The sequence below is a fragment of the Hakea prostrata genome, chromosome 1 (assembly GCF_041222555.1).
Source record: "Hakea prostrata isolate BN-2017 chromosome 1, UWA_Hpros_2, whole genome shotgun sequence".
NCBI classification, from domain to species: domain Eukaryota; kingdom Viridiplantae; phylum Streptophyta; class Magnoliopsida; order Proteales; family Proteaceae; genus Hakea; species Hakea prostrata.
Genome location: NC_142600.1, coordinates 77,401,586 through 77,418,024, shown reverse-complemented (window position 1 = coordinate 77,418,024; position 16,439 = coordinate 77,401,586). Strand labels below are relative to the sequence as shown.

Below are 16,439 nucleotides of genomic sequence, written 5' to 3'. Positions count from 1 at the left end.
CAAGAGGTTGCGACTAGACTAAGACCTGTATGGTGTTGAGATGGACATACGTTCTATTGTATATAGAATGCTCCACCATAGCACATATATCATACTATGTGTGCTTAGCGATCATTGGAAATAAGAGGATGGATCCCTGCTCCTCTCATTGTGTGAGTCCTGGACCTTATGGTCCATTAGTGTTCTTAGTGACTTTCGACGACATCATGAAACGAAGGGTTGATGTGGCTACTTTGGGGTGTTACCTATGGTCATGATTGATTCGACCTAAAGGGGCACTACCGGAAAGGAGTCAATCCTAAGTGTAGTGATGGTCTGGGGTGAAAGGAAAGGTTTGATTCAACCGCACCCTAAAAAGTGTTTGCTTGGCGCCAACCGTATGTGTTACGGTAGTGAACATTTTAAGGACAAGAAGGTGATCTCTCAGAGGGATCGAGATACCTTTAGTCTGGTGAGTTTGAATAAACCTAGGACATTGTGTTATACTAATGCTTATTTGATTTGTTTCTATGAATGATGTGCCATTCTGGCCTTCTGGGAAGGTTTCTAGTTTGGGGCTCACGTGTGCAGGTATATCACCGGTCGCACAACCCATTTTGCCAGTATGACTTGTGGATATTAGTGTCTGGGACACAGGTGATCTATGTATCTGGGATACATAGTGAAGAGATCAATATATATGTATATCTAGGATATGCATGTGTGTCTGGGACACAAGAGGTCTATGTATCTGGGATACATAGCAGAGAGATTGAATGTGTATATCTGGGATATACAAGTGTGTCTGGGACACATTGAAAGATTAACACTTGCCCTTGTGCAAGTGGGAGCCTGATAATAGACGGACGATTCACTCCATTAATCCACGGCATTTGGGTTGTGGATATTATTCCCTTTCCCTGTGATTGTGGAATCTCGCCGGTAAATCTTTGGTGGTGGAACGAGAACGGGGATCTAGACTTTCGCTGCGAATACTTCAAATAAGGGAAAGCAAATCCAGGTAAGGAATTTTTTCCCCATCAATTAATTGAATTGAATTACTTTTGAAGTATTACCAACAGTCTGAAATTCTTGAAGAGAGAGGAGAGAGCCGTGAAGAAAAGGGAGAGTCAGAGACGGAAACAAAGCCGAAAATTCAGGGTTTTCTCTGAATTTCGAGGAGAGAGAGAGGAGAGAGGAATATTTTTTTGATTTAAATAAAAGGGATAATTATTGTTGTCCCTTGTACTTTGATTTTATTACTACTTTATCCCCTGTACTTTTTAAAATTACTATTCCAACCTTTAACTTTGTCAAAAATTACTAATGCCCTCTACCGTTAAGCTCCATTAGTTTACTGATGATGTGGCATCTATATATTTTTTTCAAAATCGTAAAAATAATCCTGCAATTATTTTTTAACTTATTTGTTCTTTTTTCAAGTTATAATACTACCCTTAATAGGAAAAAATTAACTTTAATTTTACTTTTTTTTTAAAAAAAAAAACCACCAAACATTGCCTAAAAAAATAGGGCATTTGGCTTAGGTGTTGCGTGTGATTAATGTGGAACACCTGCAGCCCACTGTCACATCGAAATCTCCCTTGACCATTGGTTTTGCAAAAATATGAAAACCCACTATTGCGAAACGAACAGTTGAGATCATAGGCAGCACAGTGCTACGTATTTGAAACCCCAAAAAATGTTAAAGAGTTTGTTTAATTTGAAGGCGTAAAAGCAGTTATGTGTTCTGTGGATCATAGTTCTCCAACCATGCAGCTACTTTTAGAATGTACTAAGAAGGAAGACTGTTAGTAGGCCTTGCTCTTTCTGGTTTTCACTAATCGAAAGGGGGAAAAAAAGCGTGTGAAAAGGAATGCCGTGTCTTCTTCCCGTTTACACAAGGTTTATTTTACCGTGCCGTGATTTGTTTCTCATGACAAACAGAAAGTTGTTGTAAAATTCAGGTCTCTCACTTTCCCTCTTAACCAACCTGAGCATCTTTACAAATTTTCCCTGTATTTACTTCCCTTTCTCAATTCAGATCAGAATAACTGAGATTTCTTCTGCTTTCAGAGAGAGAATTATGTGTTCTCCGTTATTACACAAGGAAGAAAGGGTCTTACAGAAGCAAAAGGCCCCTGGAGCTTGTCCCTATTGTGGAGGTAAAGTGCAAGCCGTTGATGTGGAGACAGAATGGAGGTTATGTTTTGTGCCGTTTTGCTTCAGCATCAAGAGGAAATTCGTTTGCACCTTATGTTCCAAGCGTTTGATTCTGTACCCTATGCATTGTTCATGACTTTCAATGGTTGTCTATGTTCGCTTCCCGTTGGATGAAAACCAAAGAGTTTCTGATGTGGATGGGATATACATGTCTTGTACCACGAGTTGAACAAGTAATAGCAGTTGGCAGAGCCTCTGGAGAAGAGAGAAGGAACCTCAAAGAAGCAGGTGTAATAGGGAGCACAATGGAAGTAGTTGAGATTGGGGCTGGGATGGTGCGCGCGGAGTGGCATTGGTGCATGCAGAGTCCAGCCCAGCCTGCTCGTCAGACAATTCTCCCACACGCGCATAAGGTAGTGGAACCCACACTCATGAGTCTTGCCTACTAGACCATCCTCACATCCTCACATAATGTAGTGGGACCCACACTCAAGGTTTTATTCATCAGACCATTCTCCTACGCTCACATGAGATGATGCAGGAATCAAGCTTATTGGGAGTGGTCTTGGTGTTGTTGGATGTGGCCTCAGCAAGGCTGGAAAGTTCACGGTTAAGACCATTGCAGGTAATCAAGCAGCTCCTAGAGGCGTGGTACCTAGCGCGCATGGCCGCCAGAAAGTCATGTTCCAAGTCTGGCATGAACTTCCCCCGTAGAGTCTTAGACTTTCATGCGTGAGGATTTATACTATTTTCAAATCATCCGATAAAAAGAAATCAAGCAAAATGCATATCAAACATTGCCTAAGATTTATGTTGTTTATATTGGAAATCACTTAGATGTTTACTTGGTGGCTCTTACTTTTACGTCTCTCTTGCTTGTTAGAAGTTGTTGCTCCAAATCTGACTGCGGACCAACTAGTTCGTTATAAAACCAAGCCTGGTCCCTGAGAAACAAAGAAATTGAATGTGGGCCGCCTCTAAGGACAAAAAGCCACCTCCAATGATTAAGTCAAAATCTGGTGAACACAAATCCTTGTAGAGAGGAGTAAAAGCTCCAAGAAGACAAAGTGGAAATGTTTCATTAGGTAGTTACAGAAGAGTAAATGACTAGAGTTAATGTTCTTGAACTTACTTTCATTTGTGTAGAGTATTGATTTATATACCAAGTTCATGCCTCTGATGTGGTGAAAATGCGTCGTAGCCCTTAGATCCTTTATTCCAGATGAAGGGTTGTGACGACCTCTGATGGGTAGCTTGATCAGCAAGCCAAGAGCCCAATCTTGCCTCAAGGCAGCTGTACATAATCCCACCAAATCAAGTGCCCAGGTTCATGTTGACACGGATGTGACAACAGTCCCCCACCTTAGTAGACAAAACGTAAAGGTGCAATACTCAAGGAAGTCCTAAGCAAATGAGAAGATTTCTCGTTGGCCTTAAGCATTTAATGAATCTCAGTGCATTCAATGCTGAACTTAATGTGTTGATTGACGTCTGGACGAAGATACGCATGATCCTCTTGCAACTTTACTTTAGCCTAGATATAACTTGTCGGCACTTAATCGAAAGGCCATCCGAGAAGTCCATCATGACAGCTGGCTGTCATCATGAATCGCTCTTCTCAGCAAGTATTCTTCCGAGAAGTGCCCCACCAAGAAGTGCCTTATGAACCCGGTGAACTGAGCTTGAGCCAAACGTACTGGTTCGCATGGTCCACTCGGGTCTAGGGTTTAAACCATAATGTTTACAACAGAAGTAAACCAAGAAAGCTTAAAAAACATGTGAACTTCTGTAACCATTACTAGGTGGAATTGTGTGATTATCTCTGAAAAAGAAGTTGCTGGTTTTGTCCAAAACCTAGTCCTACCCTGGCACCCATTAGCAGAGCCCCTTGCCTGGGGTTGAAGAAAGCTAAACCCAAAATCTCAAACTAAACCTGCTGAACTTTGTTCCATCCAGGCCTGATTGACCTTGAACATAGGAGGGATCGGAAGAAAATAGAATGAAGTGGCCCATAAATCATATACTTTTTTTTTTGGTAATAACCCATAAATCATATACATTATATTGTTTCCATATGTAAGGGTTGGATCGGGTTATGCCCGAGATGAACCGTAGCTTAGACTTTTTTTGTGGGTAAAAACCCAAGCCTATTTTCTTCATTTTCAGTAATAAGATCCTAGTCTCGACTAGGGGTACGTCATTTTCAATCCTAAAATTAAAGCATGAAAACCCCAGGTTCAACCTTAGTGCTACGTATGGCCACAATGGAACCTAGTGATCGAGGTCGAAGTCTCGACCGCTCATTTTGCCATTGGTTTTTTTTTTTTTTTTTTTTTTTTTAAGTTACAGGTAGTATGGATCAAAAAGTTATTAAACATAAAAAAACCAAACGATTGGTTGAGATTTCGACCTCAACCACTCATTCCATCCTCACTGTACGCAACTCAGTACCATGCAACATTGAAGATCCATCCGAAAACCCCAGCCCAAGCCTAAGGCTATAGGTGGGCAATGGTAAATTTGGATCGTCAAGGTCTATTTATAGTCCTACCCTAAACTCCAAAGCATCCAAATATTTTATCATAGTAAAATATAGGTTTCTTTTTCTTTTTCATAACATGCATCTTGTGAAGTGTATCAAAATATAAGGTTCCCCTCCCAAGGGCAGGTTTAAGTATCACTTACGTATTAGCCAACACCACTTCTTGTCCGACATGCATGTGTTAAGCATGCATTAGCATTCATCCTAAGCCGAGATCAAACTCTCTAGAGATTTATACTTGCATTACTTATTGCTTCCTTGAGAAAGCCAATCTAAAAATTATCTTTTATTCAAATGTATAACTTGTATTCATGTCCTTCATATATGCATTCAGAGGTCACTCCAAGAAATATAGTCATCCTTCCCCACCCCTCTTTAACCCCTCGAGCCTGTTATCCGTTCTCATTCAATTTTGATGGAAAATAAGTCAGAATCTAGTTTAATTGGCATAGATCAACCGCCTTATAAATAAGAGGTTAAGAGTTCAAATTAATCTTCCTATGGTTAGGGTTTTTGGCCCTATTACAATTCCAATAAAACTATACAAAAAAATGCTTCAATTTCAAAGAACTAAGGTTTAAAATATAAAAAAAATAATAAATAAATAAATAAACAGTATTTTTCATGTTTTTGTTTCAAGAAATATTTTAATGAGCGTCTGGAAAATTATACTTTTGAAAAAATCAGAGGTCAAAGCTTCAGATTGGGAAAGCTCAATTTAGATGGAATATGGCCATCATAATCCTGTTACCCATTTGTTTCACATGTGTCTTCAATTTTTGTTTGTAGAAGTATTCTCAACACTTGAAGCCACAACATTTCATCTTCGGTATTATCGTGTTCAGATTCGTCATAACAGGTAAGCATTCCATGGACCATAGTGGTGTAGTGGGAGTGGGCCCGGTTTGTCACGGTTCAACCGAGTCACCTTTAACCTTTATTTGGTTTCTCAATCCCAATTACTTGCCCGATCCTTGGTGGGGCGATAAGTATCGGATATGGTTTGCAAGAGATGCTCAACCGAGTCCTGATGAATGTGGTGCTTGAATCTGATAATAAGCAGCCGGTTTCTTATGTAAATGATCATGTCAATGCTTCCCTTGAGGATATCATCTATCTTAGACATTGTTTTCAATGTTGTAATGTCTGTTATTTACCTAGAGATTTCAATGTTGTAGCAGACTTTCCGGCCCGGAGGGTGTTAACGTTCGCATGCACGACTTCATGGCCTTGAGTGTTTGCCTGTTATCATCTAAACTCTATTTGTCAAAAATAAACAACAAATACTAGTTTTACCACGACAAAATCATGTGTGTTAGGGAGCAGGACATTTCAAGACTCTTTGTGCATGTTCATTGCAAATGATGTCAGTCTCACTTAAAAATGTGAGTCTAGATCTTCTACCGTCACTCTTAACATGCGGTGGAGGTATGTGTTTTTTCATGCTCCTAACCACACAATAGGAGTAAAATTCACCTCTAAATATTAATAAAATGGATCATAGGTGAAATTTTAAGTGGGTCCCACCCTTATCTAATGGTAGAAAAACATGAGTGGAGCACGTATCTCTCTTGGCGAAGAAATGGTCTTGACGTTTGTTTTAAACGTGTGAAAGAAATTGTGTGTTCTACGGATACTAGTTCCAACTGTATAGCTACTTGTAGCATGTACCAGGAAGGAAGACTCACTAGATCTTGACGTCTTGTATTTTTCTGGTTTTCAATAATCATTTAATAAAAAAATAAAAACTAAATAAAAAAAGCGTGTGAACGGATTGCGTGTGAACGGATTGCGGCCGTGTCCTTCTTCCTCCGGATTATAAAAGTTGAACATGAAAACCGTGTTTCTCATCACAAACAGAACCTTCTTGGATAGAAACTTCCAGGTCTTGGAAAGAAACTTCCAGATCTCTCTCTTTCTTTACTCTTAACCAACCTAAGCATACCATCTCTAACAATCTTTCCCTTTAAATATTCTTCAAGTACTCACTTCCCTCTCTCAATTCAGACCAAAATAACTCAGATTTCCTCTGCTTTCAGAGAGAAAACTATGTTTTCTCCGTTCTTTCACAAAGAAGAAAGGGTCTTACACAAGCAAAAGGCCCCTGGAGTTTGTCCCTTCTGTGGAGGTAAAGTGCAGGCCGTTGATGTGGAGAGAAAATGGAGTTTATGTTTTTTGCCATTTTGTTGCAGTATCAAGAGGAAGTTCATTTGCACCTTATGTTCTAAGCGTTTGATTCTGTACCCTATGCATTGAACATGGACAGAATTGGCAACTACTGAAACCAGGGAAACGCAGGGAAGGGAAAGTTGTGAATTGGGGAATGATCAATCACATCATAGAAAGCAACATAACTCTCACTGAAATCTTTTGCATGGAGACACATTATATTCTTGTTCTTGTGGAATGAACTCTTCCTGCATATGACAAGGCTCAATTCGTCCACGAGCCCAACCGATTCTCTGCCTTTTCAGTCAAAGCTGTAAATCTCTGGCTCTATATGCTGTAGAACAAATTGGAATTTCCAGGTAATTGAAAGGAATTCCATGATTGAATCCCAAATTTTGAACCAATATGGCGAAAAATTAAAAGGCACTATTTTATTGTAGGAAAAGGAATTACAGGGGATGGAAATCCCTATTTTTATCATCCGAGAATGTGAAATCGAGCACAACTCATAGCTGTTGTTTCTATTGGAAATCAGTTAGATATGCGAGCAATTCTCTAGTTAAACCAGTTCCATCCTTAGTCTGAGCTCCAAATTTTATGTAGCTCTTACTTTTGGGCTCCTTTTGCTTGTTACAACTTAGAAGTAAATTAAAAAAAAAAAAAAAACAAAAAACATTAAACGTGTGTATTTGTGTGGAATCATTAATAGGGGCACTGTGTGATCAATGCCGCTTTGCCCAAACTTTTTTTTTTTTTTGGGAAGTTGAGGTTAATCCAGGCCAGCTTGTGCGCACGCACCTTGATTACATCCTCAGGGGGAAATCGTTGTCTACAAAGATTGAATCCACGACTTCTCCACTGAAAAGTATGGATCTCTACCATTCTACCCAATATTGTATTTGTCCAAACTTTAGTTATACTCGAGTCTAGATCTTCTATCCAACATTGTAAAGGTCTATGCTCTCCTTATGCTTTTCCATCAAACAAAAAAGGGGGACCCACATCTTGATGCTAACAAAATGGATCACATTGGATAGTAGGCGAGCCCCCTTCCTATCATGTGGTGGAGAGGTATGAGGTGAATGTTGGGTTTTGGGATGTTTTGTATTCTGCAAGTCTATATAATTAAAGTTTGGTTGAATTTGTAATTGGAACAAATTTGTGTCAATTACTTGTATAGTGTTAGAATCATAATTGCTATAAACAGTCTTTGTGAGATAATCTAAGCAATAGGGGGAAGGGGGCAAGCAAATGGCAACATTTTGTAAGGTGTGAAAGTAGTGAGGTTTTTAGCAAATAATAAAATACTTTTCTCTCAAGGGTATATACGCAATCTTATCGAACCACATTAGATTCTCTGTTGTTGTGAGTGTGTTTTAGTTGCGCATCCCGTCCCCAACAAGGAGTACAAACCTCTGCCATGATAGAGGATTCGGACTTGTCCTACTCTGGGCACCCATCAGCAAAGCCTAGGCCTGCCTGGCTTGAGTTAGAAAGACAACCCTAAATCTCAATCCGAACCTTATGAATTTTCTTTAGTCCAAACTTGATTGTTCTGATTAACCTTGAACTTAGAGAGGAACCCAACGGCTACCGCTAACCAAGGAGGATTGGTAATGGGTCTTAAAAGTACAAATAATGAGAACAATGTTAGATGAATGTGGTGCTTGAATCCAATAATAATTAACTGGTTTCCTATCATCCTATGGGAAGGGTCATGGCAGTGCTCCCTTGACGATACCATCTACCTTGGACAATGTTTTCAGTCTTGTAATGTTTGTTACTTAATTACTAAGGGAGTCCAATGTTGTAGTGGACTCTCTGGCTTGAAAGGCACTATTGCTTGCATGTGTGATTTCATGGCTATCTTCTTTCTTTGGCGATAGAATATGCACTTGTGCCTTGAGTTATTGCATGCTTTCGTCTAATAGAAACTATGTTTATCAAAAATAGAAAAATAAAATTCATTTTTACCGCCACAAAGTCATGTGTGTGTTAGGGGCTCTATGCGCGTGCATGTTCATTGTAGGTGATGTCAATCCAACTCAAAACATGTGAGTCTGGATCCTCTACATATCAGGAGTAGAGTTAATGTGCTCCCATGACACTCACAACCCTACAATAAGGGTGGGACTTGCCTTTAATTCCTTTTATTAGATTCAAAAGTGGACCCTACCCCTACCATGTGGTGGAAAACTTATTGGAGAGCACATAATTCTACCCATTAGGGTAGAAGACCCGGACAAATTGAAACCATTTTTACCGCTACAAAGTCAGGTGTGTTAGGCGCTCTATGCACGTGTGCATTTTCATTGTTGGTGATGTCAATCTAACTCGAAACATGTGAGTCTAGATCCTCTACCTATCAAGGGTAGCCCATGACACTCACAACCCTACAATAAGGGTGGGACTTGTCTTTAGTTCCTTTTATTAAATTCAAAGGTGAATCACACCCTTCTGTGTGGTGGAAAATTTCCCCCGGAGCCCCAATTGAGCATAAGTCTGACCCACCATCAAGCTGATCTCCCCCCCCCCCCCCCCCCTTTTTGGTGTGTATTTTTGCCCTTCCTTTTTTTTTGGGTGTGTGGGCCCCGCCCCCCCCCCCCCCCCCCCCTAATTCCCCCCCCTTTGCAAACAAACGCAGCCTTAAGGTAGAGGATCCGGAATCGAAAAATTTTGCATTTGATTTGAATAAAAGCGTGTGAAAGCAGCGTTTGTTGTGAATGAAAGCTTGTGAAAGTTCCAACCGTGCAGTTACTTTAAAATGAACTATGAAGGAAGGCTGTTTCTAGACACATGAAAACCGTGGTGTCGGTCTATTTTACTGAGTGGTCGTTTGTTTCTCTTTAACAAACAGAACCTCCATAGGAAGAAACCTGAGGTCTCACTTTCCCTCTTAACCAACCTTAACCAACCTGTGCATCTCATCTTTAACAAACCTTTCCCTGTATTCACTTCCCTCTCTCAATTCAGACCAGAATCAACTCAGATTTCTTCTGTTTTCAGAGAGAAAATCAATGTGTTCTCCGTTCTTACACAAGGAAAAAAGGATCTTACAGATGCAAAGCGCCCCTGGAGCTTGTCCCAACTGTGGAGGCAACGTGCAGGCTATTGATGTAGAGAGAGAATGGAGGTTATTTTTTATGCCATTTTGTTGCAGTATCAAGAGGAAGTTCATTTGCACCTTGTGTTCTAAGCGTTCGATTGTGTACCCTATGCATTGAATATGAACGGAATTGGCAACTACAGAAACCAGGAAAACGAATAGAAGGGAAAATTCTGGATTGGAGAATGAACAGATGCCCAAGCTAGCTCCTTCCGCATATGACAAAGCTTCAATTCGTCCATGAGCCTAAACGATTCTCCACCTTTTCCATCAAAGCTGTAAAATCACTGGCTCTACATGCTCTGCTGTAGATGAAATTGGAATTTCCAGGTAATTTAAAGAAAAATTGGAATCCCAATTTTTTATCAAATATGGCCACTATCTCAGTTGAGCAATTAGAGAAGAATAGAAACCACTATTTTTATCATCCGAGAACGTGTAATCGAGCAGAACGCATGGCTGTTGTTTCTATTGGAAATCAGTTAGATGTGCGAGCAATTCTCTAAATCAATTCCATCTTTATTCTGAACTCCTAATTGTCTTACGTAGCTCTTTATTTTAGGTTCCTTTAAGAAAACTCAAAAAAAAAAAAAACGTCTGGATTTGTGTAACCATTTTTAAGAGTACTGTGTGATCACCTCTTCAGAAAAAAATTAGCCTACCATCGATGGGTAGCTCACTTGGTAATATCGACGCATCTTATTGAAGAGTCTGGATTCGAGTTTCCCTGTTGTGTAACATGTAAGTAATAATTCTTATCTCCTATTATAAAGAGTTGCCAATTCTCATCCCCCTCCCAACAAAAAAGAAAAAAGAAAAAGAAGAAGAGGGTTGTTGGATTTGTCCAAACCCTAGTCTTACTTAAGTTTACATCTCCTACCTATCACCACAAACGTATGTACTCACTCTCTTTTTACTTATTCCACAGAATAATAGGTGTGGGGACCACCTCTAAGCTAGTGTAGATAAAACGAGTCAGAGTGGAACCCTTAGTGAAACTCATGTGAACTTCCCTCCTAACATGTGATGGAGAGGTGTAACACGAATCCTCTTATATTTTTCCACTATATATAGGAGTGAAGCCCATGAATAAAGGTATCAATTATGTATCGAAACCGTTTAACCATACCGAACCGCGCCATCTAAAACCGGACCGTACCGTACCGTTCAAAATTTGGTACGGTACGTACCGAAACCGAATTTCTTCTGTACGGTTCCGGTTTTAGGTGCTCATACCATCGGTACGTACCGAATTGGTACCGTACCAAATTAAGGGATATAAATTGTAATTATACAATTAAAACACTTTACCTTTACCCCATCCCTAATTCTCTATTTCAGTTTTTTGTTTCATCATTCACTCATCTTCTTAGATTTACTTGTTTTGTTTCTATTAATTAGATTTACTTGTTTTATTTATGTTAATTTCAAATTATATCGATTGGTTGATCACAATTTCATTAGGATCTTAATGAACTAATAACAAAAGTGGCATAAGTTCATTCATACAAAAATTGTACCGCATTTGATACCATGTTTAAACCGTTTTTCCGTACCGATTTAATACCGAACCGTTTTTGTAAATACCGAAACAGTACCGTACCGTTTAAATTCGGTACTGTACGGTTCTGGTTTTCGGTATTCAAAGTTGGTACCGTACCGAATTACTGAAACCGTACCGATTGACACCCTTACCCATGAGTACAAATAAAATGAGTCAAAGTGAAACTCATAAAATGAGTCAAAGTGAAACTCTCAGTGGACCCATGTGAACTTTTTTTTTTAATTTGTAATAGAAAAGTATAAAGAGAAAACAGTTCTCTAGCATGAAAGATAGAGGATTCAAACTAGTCTTCCTCTAACATTCATTAACAAACCCGTCGCTTGCCTGGCCTAGGTCAGAAAAACTAAACTCAAAAATCTCAATCCGATAGTCCAAGTCTGCTTGGTTTGATTAACCTTAAACTTAGCAGAGGATCCCAACTCAGTAAAGAATGCTGCCATTGGTCAAGGAGGATTAGTTAACTTAGAAGTAGTCTGCATATCAAGAATAGAGAGAAATCATACGCATCGAAGTGAAAAATGGAAAGTATACCAGCAACCAAATTCAGATCTTTGAGAGAAACAACGAGAATAAAGATTGATGACACTCGGTTAAAAAAGGAGATTTCTTCCAAAAATTCTTTTGAGATTTTACATGATTGATACATAAGAACATATCAAGTCAAGCAAAGGCTGAAGATTAGGAATAGAGACAGGACCAATCAGGCACAGGGATAGGACCAACTTGTCCCATCCTAGCCCAATCAGTCAGCCTTTAGAAGTTTTCCATTATGTGGATTTGAAAGTCATTGTATTCTTATGTGAAGATTCAGTACTTGGCTCCATCAATGTTAAATCCCGGCTCCGCCCGTATTTCACATATCTAGATTACATTTTCAAGGGGCAATTTTATTATAATTTAACTATATCATGAAATTTCGTAGTATTAAGCATTGGTCTTTAGCAGCTAAGCCAACATCTTGAAATATTACCATACGATTTTATATGTTAAGGGGGTTGAGACGTTTCATGCCTCTACGCATGCATGTTCGTTGTGGGTGCCTCTCACTGCTTGAAAAGCGTCTGATAAAGATTGCCGACTTCTTTTCCAAATTACACATGTGGTGGCACATGAGAACCGTGGTCAATTTTACCCTTCTGTGATTTGTTTCTCACAGACAGGAGAACCTTCTTGGAAACTTCAGCTCTCTCACTTTTCCTCCTAACCTCAAAATCCCATCTTTTACGACCTCTCCTTATAAATATTCTTCATGTCTTCACTTCCCTCTCTCAATCCAGACCAGAATAGCTCAGATTTCTTCTGCTTTCAGAGAGAAAATTATGTGTTCTCCGTCCTTTCACAAGGAAGAAAGGGTCTTACAGAAGCAAAAGGCCCCTGGAGCTTGTCCCTTCTGTGGAGGTAATGTGCAGGCCATTGATGTGGAGAGAGAATGGAGGTTATGTTTTGTGCCATTTTGTTGCAGTATCAAGAGGAAGTTCATTTGCACCTTATGTTCTAAGCGTTTGATTCTTTACCCTATGTATTGAACATGGATGGAATTGGCAACTACTCAAACCAGGGAAATGCAGGGAAGGGAAAGTTCTGGATTGGAGAGCAACATCACTTACTGTATTCTTTCGCCTGGAGACGCATTCTATATATATATCCTTGCAAATGTAAATATTATAAGCTCACTGTTGTCTGTCAACTGATCTCAAGTGACTAGTAGGGAATGAAACATCTACTTCCTTCTCTTATGAATTCACTAGTTTTTCATATTCAGATTTGACAGTACTTGTAATTTCATTTTTCATGCCATCACTTGATCACTGCCCCACACCTATAAGAAATCTGGACGGTCACATTGTCCCTGTAGACACCACAACATGGTGTTTGAGGAAACTGAAACAATTGCTTAATTACTTGGAAATTACTCTTTTTGAAAGCAAATGAAATTATTTAAATGAAATGAATGATGGTTTAACTCATAATGCAAATGAATTTACTAGATATGGTTACTTATGACCATTCCCCCTCCCTCAAGTACTCACACGAGCCTTAAAAATTTATAGGTGGGGAGGAGGGAGAGTGATAAAACTGAAAAACAGAGCCAGTTTATACTGCATCTACCCATCTCTTCATGAATGGCATCTGCAAACAGTATAGATTTGCCAGATATGATGGTCTATGAACTTGACAACATACCTGCGTTTCTTATTGAGCAACTTATTGATGTAATTTCATATTCATCATTATCCTATAGAAAATTATGTATGAACCGAACCAAATCCTATTATCCTATGATTGCATTATGTGTATGTGTTGGATCTTGGAATGCCATATCAAAAAATATATTTGGAGATAGATTCAAGATCACACACCTCTGTGAACCTGAATGCAGTGGATCTAAAAACAAGATGTGACTCTTTGTCTTACTTAATCTATCTTCATGTATTCCTGCATCCCACATTCTAAATCGGCAAACCAAAACAGAGGTCAAGGATCAACTTCTCTCAGAGATAAATCAAAGAGAGCAAGGAGAGGGAATCCAAATTTTCCTAGTCTCTCCATCATATTCCTTCCCTCTCTTTTCCCTTCAACCTAACAACTTAATTAGAGCCCCACTTGGACTCAACCAGATAAAGGTAAAGAAATTCAGGGATACTCAAATAATTTGCTGCCACTTTCTGTACAAAGTATTGTGGGACCCATATCCAGTACGATTAACAGGCCACTTTGATAGGTCTATAATATCAATGAAGGGTAGGTATAAGGATTAGTTAAGTTCAAGATTGTATTTCTCTGTTATTTCAGTTTACTGGTTAGTTACCTTATAAGTTGAGGATCGAGAAGGCCTCCTTTTTTGAGTGAATTTTGTTGATTAGTCCTATACAAGATTGAAAGGGGTTTCAACATTGTACACAAATTTTAATTATTAAAAAGGCTATTACTGTTCTCCTCTTCTTGCTGTGTTTTATCATGGCCGGTTGGTGTTTGATTCCCCTGGCCACCTTGTGGTGTGAAGTTCCAGTGTTTTCCTAAATCTATACTATTCTTCGATCCTTCTTCTACTCTATTAACGAGTGCAGGTTCAAGTTATTTTCCACTACTCATCTTTCTGATTCATGGTGATCTAGTTCCAAAATTCTGATTCTAGAAGAATCCAGCCTTGAGAACCTATCCAGATTTTTAGAACTCCACCCGATCTGAATGAAATCAAGTTCTGATATAATGACCTCTGCTGTGAGTTACATTCCATAAACGGAACCAATTGGACAGTAAAATTATGATTTCTGAAGCTTATATTCATCAATTTACTCATTTTCCATTATCCTAATACAATTAAAATTGGTCTTAACTTTCAGATCTGTCATTTTTGTCAACCTTACTAGTAATTCTCAGAAACTGTTTTACTACGGATTAGATGAACTCAGTTTAAGTTTGAGCTACTCTCACTTCCATTCACTGTTTATACAAAATCTCCCTAGCTGGACTGACTTACACTTTGATAAAAGACCTTGGTATTTTAGTACTGCTCTGATTACTCAAATTTAGTTCTACAAACTAATAAAAGAACAAGAAGTACCTAGCATTAACTGTTTACAACACTTCAGTGGAAAACATTGCAATTATACATTTTACCAAAAAAAAATTCCCCCAATTTCTTCAATATCCACTTTTATGGTAAATCTAGAAAAAGATAACCGAACAATGTTACTCGTAGTCATTTTCCAGTTTCTGAATAACCTAATCCTCCTTTTTTCTTCTTTTCTACATTCCCCGAAATGAAAAAACAAAACCAACTGATGCAGTGCTTACAGCCATCAGGGTAGGTTTTATAATTAATGACCCTTTTGGAATGTAGAGAAATCAAAAAGGCATATGCAAAGGGCAGAAGCAATGCCCTTCACTTTCTTTGGCATCTGCCAGATAGGGCATCATTGATATGGAAAACTAGCAATATTTTAATAAGATTTCCTTCTAATTTAGGTATCGTTTAACCAATTTTAGGCTTTTAAGTTCTCATCTTTTGTTCCGGTATCTTTTATGTTCGAGAAGATTATCACCACAGAACTGTTCGTTCCTATCTCTTAATCAGAAAATTTTCATTAAAAAGAAGGAAGTATTCAGAACATACTACTCTAAAACTTTCCATGAATGCAACAAGTAAAGGAAGGGAGGACTAAGGACTGAGAGAATGCCTCGTAAAATTAAAATCCGGAAAAAGAATGAGTAGCGATTTAACCAGAAGATCGAAGCTATGAGAAATTGAACGATGCCAAGAGATCTTACGCATAATTTCGAAGAGCATCTGCCGAAGTCTTCGTCCTCAAGCTTCGAAATCAACTTTTCTGCTTTGATTCTTAGAAGCTTTGTTTCCATTTTGTCGATGTCGACTAGGCATCTCTTCGTAGAATCATCGCATCAATGAAAGAACAGCAAACTAATAAAAGCGAAAAAAACAGCACATCCCAAAGACGAATGAGAGAGCGCGAAAGAGCATAATGTTTGGGAAAACGATAAAATGGCCTATACAGGTCTCGAACCTGTGACCTTCGCGTTATTAGCACGACGCTCTAACCAACTGAGCTAATAGGCCAGATGAAAACAGGGAACAACCTTAAGTTATTTATTACAGCATCATCTGTTAACATGCGTCAAACCATTTAGTTTTCTCATTATGACTGGTCATAAAAATTTATTAGTAACAATTGTCAACAGATGGATATGAAATGTAAAATTGTAAATGCATCAAATTCAGAACGGTTATTCTTTCCTAAAAAAAATGAAATATTGAAAACACTTTTAATAATATCTGTATGTTTGCTTTAAAAATAATTTAATATAATTATCCAATTCAGAACCACTAATCCTACTAAAATATGGATACGAAAATAGATGGAATATATAGTCCCATTTACTTTAAAAAGCACTTG

The 16,439-nt window shown here is 38.6% G+C and overlaps 1 non-coding gene across 1 annotated transcript; it reads right to left on the bottom strand.

Moving 5' to 3' along the window:
• Positions 1–16,028: 16,028 nt before the first annotated feature.
• Positions 16,029–16,102, bottom strand: TRNAI-AAU (transfer RNA isoleucine (anticodon AAU)). The gene has a single exon. It is a non-coding gene; the product is annotated as a tRNA-Ile (tRNA).
• Between the last annotated feature and the right edge of the window lie 337 nt (positions 16,103–16,439).